Raw genomic sequence first — 10,000 nt, 5'->3', positions numbered from 1 at the left:
CGTACGTTTACCATTTGTCAAGCAGCAGGAATCGAAAATCAATCGGGTCAAAAACCATCGAAACCATGCATTGAAAAGCGGGTTAAGCGGGTTTCGTTCAACAAACTTTCGCCGAATCATCCATGTCAGTCACAGGCACAGGGCTCGTGGTGCTTCGACAGGCTCGCCAAATTGGAGCACAACCCTGTGCTGTGATTTCTATTTGGTCAATCGAGATCCCTTGAAATAGAAGTCGTGCCACGAGGAGTATGGACAGTATCTTTTCTCTAATAATTTAAACCCACCTAGTTGTTCAATTGAATTGAAATGGTGATAAAGTTGGTCAAACATTATGTTACCGCCATCAGGCTTGTGAGACAATTTTGAAATTACTTTATAACGAATTTTGGATACGTATCAGTCTCAGAAGACAGAAGGAAGTAATAATGAACACGTCTCTTTTTCAGTTTGCCACCGAGTGCGTGAACGTTCACCATTTGTTTGTGTTTGTATGAGTAGTGCACTGTTCCATCTCACCTCACCGGGCCCCTGGGAGAAAAGTGTCTCTTCACCACCCCACTCGGATGTTACACCCATCTAGTGCGTGGATGACAGTTCCTGGTCTTGGCTGGCTGAACCACCGGTTCAGCGGTTGATCGCTTCTCATTTCACCGCTCTCCAGATTCCTGAACGCTGAACGCGAAACAAAGGGTGAAGAAGCAGCAGCTTCATAAGACAAACAGCATAATTCGGAGGCAAGTGCCGGCACTATGCTAGCTGGCTGGTTGACCGCCCCTTCGGTCGGAGGGGGCGTGCGACGGTGGCACGGATAATGAATCGTGGAAAAAGTGTGAAGCAAGAAGATGATGGTACACTGTACTCGCCGGCAGAGATAGCCATCGATGGGTTTGTGTGAGGCAATAATTTCCTTTTTCCTGTTGCTTTCCTTCCCTGTCGGCTCGCAATTGAGATGCTGTATTTTGTTGCAATAAAATTAGGTAAACAAACAGCTGGAAAGCGAAAGCTATTCTCACACTCCCACCCTTCCACCAGGGGCCCGGGGTTAACGATGTAACGAAGTGTAGTAGTGTGTGGCTACGTATCGCACCACAATAGGATAATTTGGTCATTTTAAGGGAAGCGGTGTAGGGCTGATAAGGTATGCTTAGAGAGGATTATTACACGCATTGAGTAACTAATGCTTCCATTATGCAAGTGTAAGGTGGCAAAGCTCATTCACGCTCTTTCCGTGCCATAATGAGCGCATGCTGGAAGATGACGATCTTGTTTTTGTACAGGTTTATCATCAGGAAATGGTTTCTGAGTGCATTGCAAGAGCATTCCATTGCAGGACGAAAGCTGAATCAATTACACCATTACCGTTCTCATTTCGATTGTTACGCCATACGGTCGACCCCTTCGTTGAAGGTGTGACTTTAAGAAAGTATTCGATAAAACTCACACCTTCCTACGAACTCACGTTACGATGGATGTCGTTTTCTGACGAACTCTTTCTTGACACAACGCGCGATTTCTATTATTTTTCTGGCAACAAATAACATTCCATAACCCAAATCACGCTTGATCGTGCTGTTGGTTCAAACCTTTTTGCAAGATACAAACGCTGCTTCGCGGTGAAGACCGAAAACCGGCTGCAGCAGCAACCTCGGCGATCGCAACAAGTTTCGAGTTCGTGTTTTTATGACGCTCCTGTAACGGTTTACCGGATTCCAACCGGGAACACACGCACGCACACACGCACACACACACGCGAGAGAGCGCGAAGAATGGAGAAGACACTTTTTCAAAACCTTTCACGACCTGTCGCCCGAGTGGAGCGCCCAAGAATAATTGCTGGAATAACCGGACTGTGGTTTGTTAATGTGTCAATGTAGTTTCTTTGCTTTTAGCATCTGCTCGTTTGCCTCGGTTAAAGAGTAATATCTATTTCGCCGTCATTGCTCTACAATTTAAAAACTATCATTCATCTCTTTGTCAACAAGATAGTTCAAATAGATTTCTTCGCGATCGTTCCGATTTGATCGCAAACGGAAGACTTCAACGGGTGGAGGAACGACGAACTTATCAAACTGTTTAGATCCACCATCAAATCAAACAACGATGCCCCTCCTTGGGGCAAACTTGGGTGGGGTCGATATTTGTTGCTTTCACCACTGTCACCTTCCTGAGTTCGTTCGGGGCAAGGTGTGGTAGTTTGATTGATGTTCGTTATGAATTGTTTAGCAGGCCCTTTGGAGTATTACTGAACTGTTTAAGGGAATGAATCATAACATTGATTGCCAGTGCATGAGAAGGTTTGCGGTTAATCTTCATCAATCATTTGCCATTTACTGTTAGAATATCTCATGCCTGGAACCATTCGGTGGAACAGCGGAAGTGCTGTGGTAAACATAATAGATCGTTGTGGTGTGAACGAAGGATTGCATCAACTACTATCGATCACCACGCAATCCATCAACAATAATTGTAGCAGTCTGCACAGAGAATTGTGCCACTGTTTACCAGTTCTTGGTAGAGAAACCTTTGCACCATCCTAAATCGATATTATTATTTTTTAACATATGCCACCATAGTGTGTTATCTTATGTCAGTTGAGAAGGCTTAGCGGGCAAAGAGAAACCCAATAACTCCAAAACATTCCAAACTGGCGAGGGGAAAATTTGGTTCTACCCTTCCGACGACGGTCCGCATCTACAGATAACACCATAGACCACACCAGGTGGCGAGAGAAAACATCGGAAAGGCACACAAACACCGGTATGCCCAACGTCCACGTAATCCTTTATGATCCGATCGTTTTACACTCTTACACACCTGCAGTGGTGGCCTGTTTCGGTACAAATGCTACACACTTTGGGCTCGAAACCAAAAATTTAAAAAAGGGGAAACCAAGGTTGAACCTTAAAAATGCTAATCATGCTCGACGGGCAGCAGTGCGTTCTTTTGGGTGCTTTCCTCCTCTTCCACATTCCTATCGACGTGAGTGATATGCCGGTGCTTATGCGTGTGTGTCTACGAACTCTGGCATTGGGTTTATGCAGTGTTCTGTTGATCGATTGGAAGGGAGTTTACATTCTATGTTCTGGAGGGTTACTATTTTTACTTTTGAACCCTCTATACCCTATGACCACAAATACTTAAGTACAGTAACCAATGACCACAAATAATTTCTGTTGCTACATTTTATACTAACATAAAAAGACCCCAAAAACACATAGAATCAAACAGAGAAATGAAAAAGATCGTCTCTGAGCAATAAGTAATAATGTATCTTGATCAACCGATTCGGCAAATACTGTGTGCTCCGTTTAAGCTAATAATCGTACTCTATTCTCGCCATCAACAGGTGGAAAAAGCATTCTGTCGTGCTAAATCACTTCCAGTTCTACGCCCTTCTTCCGCCCTTTTTTCTCATTTTCGTACGGACACACCTAGTCATCTCTTTGTTTTCACCAGTTTCGGTCGCACTGTTCGCATTATTTCAATCTACATTTTCTCCATTTTCACCACTCCCGTGGGGGACACGCGAGTAAAGTTTCGTTTCAACCCAAGCCTCGCTCGCTACAAACGTTACGACCGGGCTAGCTGGCTGGCTGTCGCGGTTACGCCAATGCCGAACTGCCGGGTATCGGAATGCCTGTTTGATTGTGTGGGGTGCCTCGTGCAGTATTGTTGATATATTCATGTGTCCTCTGTACCGTGACGAGCCTACACAGCAGCAGCAGCAGCAGCAGCAGCAGCAGCAGCAGCAGCAGCAGCAGCAGCAGTACCACGGCACGGGGTTCAAGAGTTAGCGAACGCTGAGGTGGAACCGATCGCGCGGTCCGTCCGGTTCCGCTGTTGCTGCTGCTGTAGCTGGTGCCGTGCATCCCTTTTCTTCTAACTCACATCGGTCGCTCGGTATTTTTTTTTTTTTGGGAGGGGGAGAAAAAGGCGGACGGAAAACAACGAGCATTCATGACCAGTTTGGGATTTTGAAATGTGTTTTCTCTGCGAGCATTTTTTTGCTGCTACTGCTACTGCTGTTGTTGTGGTTGTTGTCTGCCCATTCAACGACAACGAACCCGGTAACAGGTGACATGTAGAGCCATGTTATCTACGGCGATGTAAACCTATTTTTAAAAGAGGGGTCAGTCACGAATCTGTTCCCCCGAAACAATGGAAATATACTGTTGTAGCTACTGGAGTTTTTTCCGATCGTCTCCTGCTGAACCGAAACATCAAAAACCTTACGCAATTCCGAAATGAGTTTATGCAATATCTTTCTAACTACCAAATTGCTTGAAAACATGGTTTACTGAGATCTGCGCTGTGATGATCGTTTTGACTTCGCGAGTGACGCACGCGAGTTTCAAATTGTATCATGAATCATCATCGTAGACACTCAAGCTTCAACGGGTTATGGTTAATTAATTTGTTTACTTGTTAGTACCGCTTAAACGTAACGTTAACGATGTCTTATACTATCTGTTTAATACAATCTTTCACTCTGTAACACTGGAATAAATTCATACAATGTTGTTCTTGATATATACGTTCGAGCTTTGTTACTAGCGTCGTTTCCGGTGCATTCAAGGGATACTTACTGTCTGCAAAGATCGGGCTTCGATCGATCGTTGGTGTGTCGAAAGGTGTCAACTTGTGTTAACTGGAACAATTGTTATTCTTCTCTGCTGTTGCGTTACAGTCGTTACTGAAGCGGAGATTCAGCTTTTTGAAGATGATTTTTCCAACTGCCAAGTAAAGGGATCGCTGTACGGCGATCAGTTGTGGTTGCGCCCTACCGAAAGCACGTTATTCGTGTCATCCAGAGGTGCTTTTTTTCACGAAATTCACCTTTGCACAATTATTCACTGAATGGGAATCTTTTTGAATGGGATTTTTCTTTTACTTTATCCTTCTGGATTTCCCTCTCTAGCACAATGATAAGCTCCAACACTGGCACACGCGCACACACTTACACATAAACACACTAGAGTACACGCAGAATCGGAAGAAGCAAACACTACCCGCGTACTCTTAAATGAGGCTGATGAAAGAAAAAGGCAAGAAAAAGGCACATCACGAAAACGAATTGGGAATTCTTCTCTGCCACAGATTCTTCCACATCCGCTGCTTGCATAGAGCAGGGCTGAGCCATCGCCGCTGGGTGAGGCAATATGATCGCACTCAAGAAGAACGCACTATTTTTCCTTTTCTTGCGTTGCGGCCTGCGTTCGATTCTGTGCTTCTGTAAACCTGGCGCATCCTATCCGTGGCCATCGTTCGCATACGAGATAAAACTGCCGTTAATTACCTTCCGCGGATGGTGGATAGCTAATCGTGGCGAGTGGCTAGTGCAGAGAGGGAAATGAGAAGGTGGAAGGGGGATGGGTGGAGATGGCTGGGGGGCTTGGTCTAGCTGCCACAGACTACTACCGGAACCGGTTGGCTTCCCAAGACCGGTCGCACACTCATGCTGCCGATCTTCTGCCTGTCTTGGTCAGTGAAATGGGTCGGATGGTTCGGCAAAGAATTTCAGCGAGAGCACTAGAGAGAAAGGGAGAGAGAGAGAGAGAGCAGCTGGGGACGACTTGGTGGGGCTTAGTGATATTCAACGTTGTGCCGGATGACCTGTTGTTTGATGTGTGTTCTTGGGACGCTGCGCTTGGGAATAAGTCACTCCGGGGAGGTTCCGAGTTTCACGCTCGAAACCGGCCTCTGCCGACCATTCAAAACGATGAAACGTAGGGCTCTCTGACACGTTTCCAGTTTCTGTGGGATCTTGTACGATCTCATGGGAATGCTGTGTGTGTGTGTGAGAGAGTTGCTTAATTTGAATAAAAATTTCTTTTCCTTCCACGATCATCATTTGGCTTTCTTCTGCTTTCCATGCTTCGGATTGCGCGCACACTCTGTGGTGGCCTGAGGGCAGAATACTTCAAAAGTGTCATCGACGGACGGCGATGGTGATAAATGATTAAAAGAGGAATGGGAAGGAATGCCACATTACGAGCTGATCGCAACAGGTGATGGTGAATGTGAAGATGGAAATATTGTGAAGATGCACCTTCCCGTTCGATGAGGCTAAGCCCCAATACACGCATACACACACACACACACACACACACACACACACACATACAGACTCATAGAACTGCACGGCAACACCGCACAGACCAATAGAATGGGGCCCAAGAAAGCAACCGACGATCATTGCATGATCATCACATTTTTCTTCCTATGCTTCCTCGTTCATTCTTTTCACTCTCTCTCTCTCTCTCTCTCTCTCTCTCGCTCTTTCTCTCCACTCCTGTTTTCTATTTTTCTCTCTTTTCGCTCGCTTGTTTTCCTTTTTCTCTCTTTTCCACTCTCTGTTCAAAAGGAAAATGCTCGACAACCATGGAACACAAACTCGGAGATCACGCTAGAATGAATCCAGAGACAATTAGCACATCGACACGGTTAAAATAGCAGCGCTTTTCTGGTCTGGCCCAGCAAAAATCATGCGAGCGATAGATAAATTACTTATTTTTCCAATCGATTGTCGATCGCAGTTCGAAAGGATTATTGCATTCTAAGCGGCACAACATCGAAACACACTAAATTTATCACTCTTAAGCAAATACACACACACGTATACAGCCTGTTTCGCTGTCGCCGCTAAGCCACTTCACTGTCCTGGATCATTATTCTCGTACCTTTGTGGATAACTGCAGCACGGACGGTATACTCACTAGAACACAAGGATTGTTTGAACGATTTTCCTCTGGCAATGGCTCACCATCTCCCTAGCGGCCGTAGCGAACGAGTGCGGTTCGGGCAAATTCGAGCGTTTGAGTCGTAAGTCGATGATGCTGACGTGAAAAGGTTGGGGAGAAACCCACCACTTTTACACCACGCACACTCAGTGCTTTACTTGTGCGCTGCTTTTCACAGGGACACGATAACAATTCGTAAATTAAGGCATTGGAGAGGGCGTGAGACGTGAATTTTTACACTAGATTTACTATTTTAGTTTTAGACATTTTTAACAACCCTCTACCCATTCCCCCAGACTGTAATTAACGTTTTAAAACTATGGCTCTGTGAAAAAGAGAAGTGATACAGATTTACCGGGAAGCAGATCAAGCGTTTTGCCAGGGGTTGTTGAATCCGAGTTCAGCTTAAAGTGCACTTCAGCTTTTGGCTCAAAAATAGCTTTCACCACGGAAGGGTAAGCTTTCACCAAATTGAGCGCGAAACAAAAATACTTAGCTACTTAACGGCAATACTAACAGAAATATTACTTTTAGCTTATAGTATTTGACTGTTTGAATTTGCGGAAATTCATGAAATGTGTACTTTTTTTAAAATACACATAGAATATATCGATATTATTATCAGTTGTTCGTTCTCTTGGAGCACATATAAAGTATTTAAGTTTGCTAGCATTTGCTATTGATTTTAAAAGAAGTATTGCTTATTTTGGTATTCCTGTGACCCTATGGTATGACCTAGTGTCTTGATGGTGCATTGCTTCATTTACTAAACAGCCAGTGACAAAGAAAGGCGTACTTGCGTGCATACCAAGTGCATTATTTATTTACCGACAATGGTTTCAAGCAGAAGCTAAATAGGATCGATTTCATTGAAATTTTTCTATCATAAATGACTTATTACAATTATAAAGGTTAATAAAATACAAGACCAAATACAAGACCAAAAGTTGCGCCAAGGTACAAGATTTTCTTCAGCCACAAGATCGTCTTCAGCCACAAGAGTCTCAAGATCGGTTCGTATCGCCGAAAAGCCCAGGCGAGTGTTCGAGGAGCATCCGGTTGTTTTCCCTTTTACCCCGGTTTTTATTGCTGGACAACCCAAGCGGCCTGAGTGCGCTGGAACTTCTGGCATTCCACGCGTAGATTCCATTATGCGGCCAACGCAATTGCTGGCAGTGTCGAAAACTTCCTTGCTTTCGTACATTCGCCGCACTACGTTTTCTACCCTTAACCCTCCTCCTACTGGGACGTCCATCTCTTCCCTAACAGCTTCAAACCTGGGGCAAACGAGCAGGACATGCTCAAATTCAGATGAGACTTCCTGAAATACAAATGTCCCAATAAGGACTAGCCAAGCCAAGGGTTAATCTCACCATACCTACGAAACAGCACTCTTTAGAGATTTAGAATAAGTCGATACGTCCAACGGCCGTACTCATCATTTTCCCCCTGTTTATACCAACGCTGGAGCGACCTGCCTCTCGCCTCCGCCAGGACAATATCATCTGCAAAGCCAACGACCAAATTGATGATGTGGTGTGAAGAAGAAAACTAAACCGTTCACTTGAAATGCAGCAAAATTGAGGTATGTAAGTTCTAACAGATATGTGGACGATAAATGCCCTGATGCATTGCATGGAAGTCGATCACGCGTAAAAGAAATTTTCTTCATACGGGCGAATATCTGTCGTGATTTCTATTAAACCATAATAGTAGGTGTTAAAACTATAAGAATCCTTTGATTTCACTGATCCGGTTTGATATTACTCTTCGCAAAGAAAATTAAATCATATGAACTTTTGTAACAGGAATAATACTAGGAAGGTGCGTGCGTTTCTGATTAGTCACCGGTTAAGGGCTTTTTCGCACAGACATCATCGGTATGACAGTATCGCAATAACATCATAACAATTTGTCTGGCTGTCGAAGATCATCTTTCACATCGATGCTGTGCTCTTGTCGGGGCTGCGACCGGACTTTCACATGTATCACGATGATCTCATCGATCTAGCCGTATCGGATCCTGCTTAAAGACGGGTTGGGCCATTAAATTGTAGAAAAAAAAAATCCATATTCAACAGCATCCGATAGCAAAATCCTGCGGGAGTGATACGATGGTGTAAAAACAAAGCTTCCAGTAGTAAAACTAACTTCGAAGAGGCTATTCGAATAATCTTTCTTCGATTAAATGAATGCTCTTTCGCTAGCAAAAAGGCCAGTAGCCACTACAGCAAACACGCGGTAGCCTTTTCGTGCCGCTGGGCAAACCATTTACATAACCATTAAGCTGTCTTTTGTCAAATTGTCGCTCATCTTTTACAAATTCCACACGCATCGCCCGGTAATCGATATGGTTGTGATGAACCGACCGCAGATAATCCGTGGTGTACGATCAATTTTTCCCGCATCAGGCAGGTCGTTCCGCGAGGTGTTTATGATATTCTTAAGTGATGATTCATGCACTCATAACGCGAACCGAAGGGCTACAGATAAGGTGGACAAAAGTTCGACGCTCGAGACAGCTACTTGGCAGACATAGAAGCGCCGAAACAGCTGAACAGAACAGTGTGAGCGCTGTATGCAAAATGGTGAGCACAAAATACCCCCGCATAATTAAAATGTAAATTTATTTCAACCGGACCCAACCAGAGCCCCAGGTCCCATCAGATCACCTTGCCCGTGCTTGCAGCACGACACTACTTATGAATGACCAGCTTTTGAACTAATCGACACAAGGTTCGGCCCATACGGCGACAGAACAGTGAAGCGTTGCATTCGCCAATTCACGAAGCGCCCAATGCTTGGCTGACGATTGATTCTTTTTTGGCCGAAATCAGAAACAGCCTAAACCGGAATTGCACGAGCGAGGAAAAAGGCAGACAGTGTATCGCGAATCAGCCAATTGCAAGCTGCCGTTCCGATGGAGGCGCATGCTCGGACCCAGAGCTAGGGGTGGGCTCTGATTAACAAAGGAGACTTCAAGACGCCGCGGAGGCTCACCATGCTGGCACGATGTTAAGGATGATTTCATTCAGGTCCCAGCAGCTGAGCGTGATCTTGTGTATTCTTTTTTTTATCATCATTTTATAAAATCTCAGAGCTCGGAAAGCGGTCCATGTCAATGATATCAAATTTCTCTTGCAAAGCGCGACACTCCGATTCGGCAATCCAGATCCGGAATGACTAAGGGATGTTGGTTTGTGGTTCGACAATCTTTTGAACGTCAATGTGGAGTGTTTGTTTAACTAACATTCCAACTT

The 10,000-nt window shown here is 44.7% G+C and overlaps 1 protein-coding gene across 1 annotated transcript in view; it reads right to left on the bottom strand.

Moving 5' to 3' along the window:
• Positions 1-6,823, bottom strand: part of LOC125948681 (myosin-VIIa) — a 25,538-nt gene extending 18,715 nt beyond the window's left edge. Inside the window, exons 1-2 of the mRNA XM_049674974.1 lie at positions 6,681-6,823; positions 4,587-5,029 (exon numbers count right to left, since the gene is read on the bottom strand). The gene's annotated coding sequence lies outside the window, so the exon portion shown is untranslated. The remainder of the gene's footprint in view (positions 1-4,586; positions 5,030-6,680) is intronic.
• Between the last annotated feature and the right edge of the window lie 3,177 nt (positions 6,824-10,000).

Source organism: Anopheles darlingi, chromosome 2 (genome assembly GCF_943734745.1).
Source record: "Anopheles darlingi chromosome 2, idAnoDarlMG_H_01, whole genome shotgun sequence".
Classification (NCBI taxonomy): Eukaryota; Metazoa; Arthropoda; class Insecta; order Diptera; family Culicidae; genus Anopheles; species Anopheles darlingi.
This window is presented reverse-complemented; position numbering and strand designations above follow the sequence as displayed.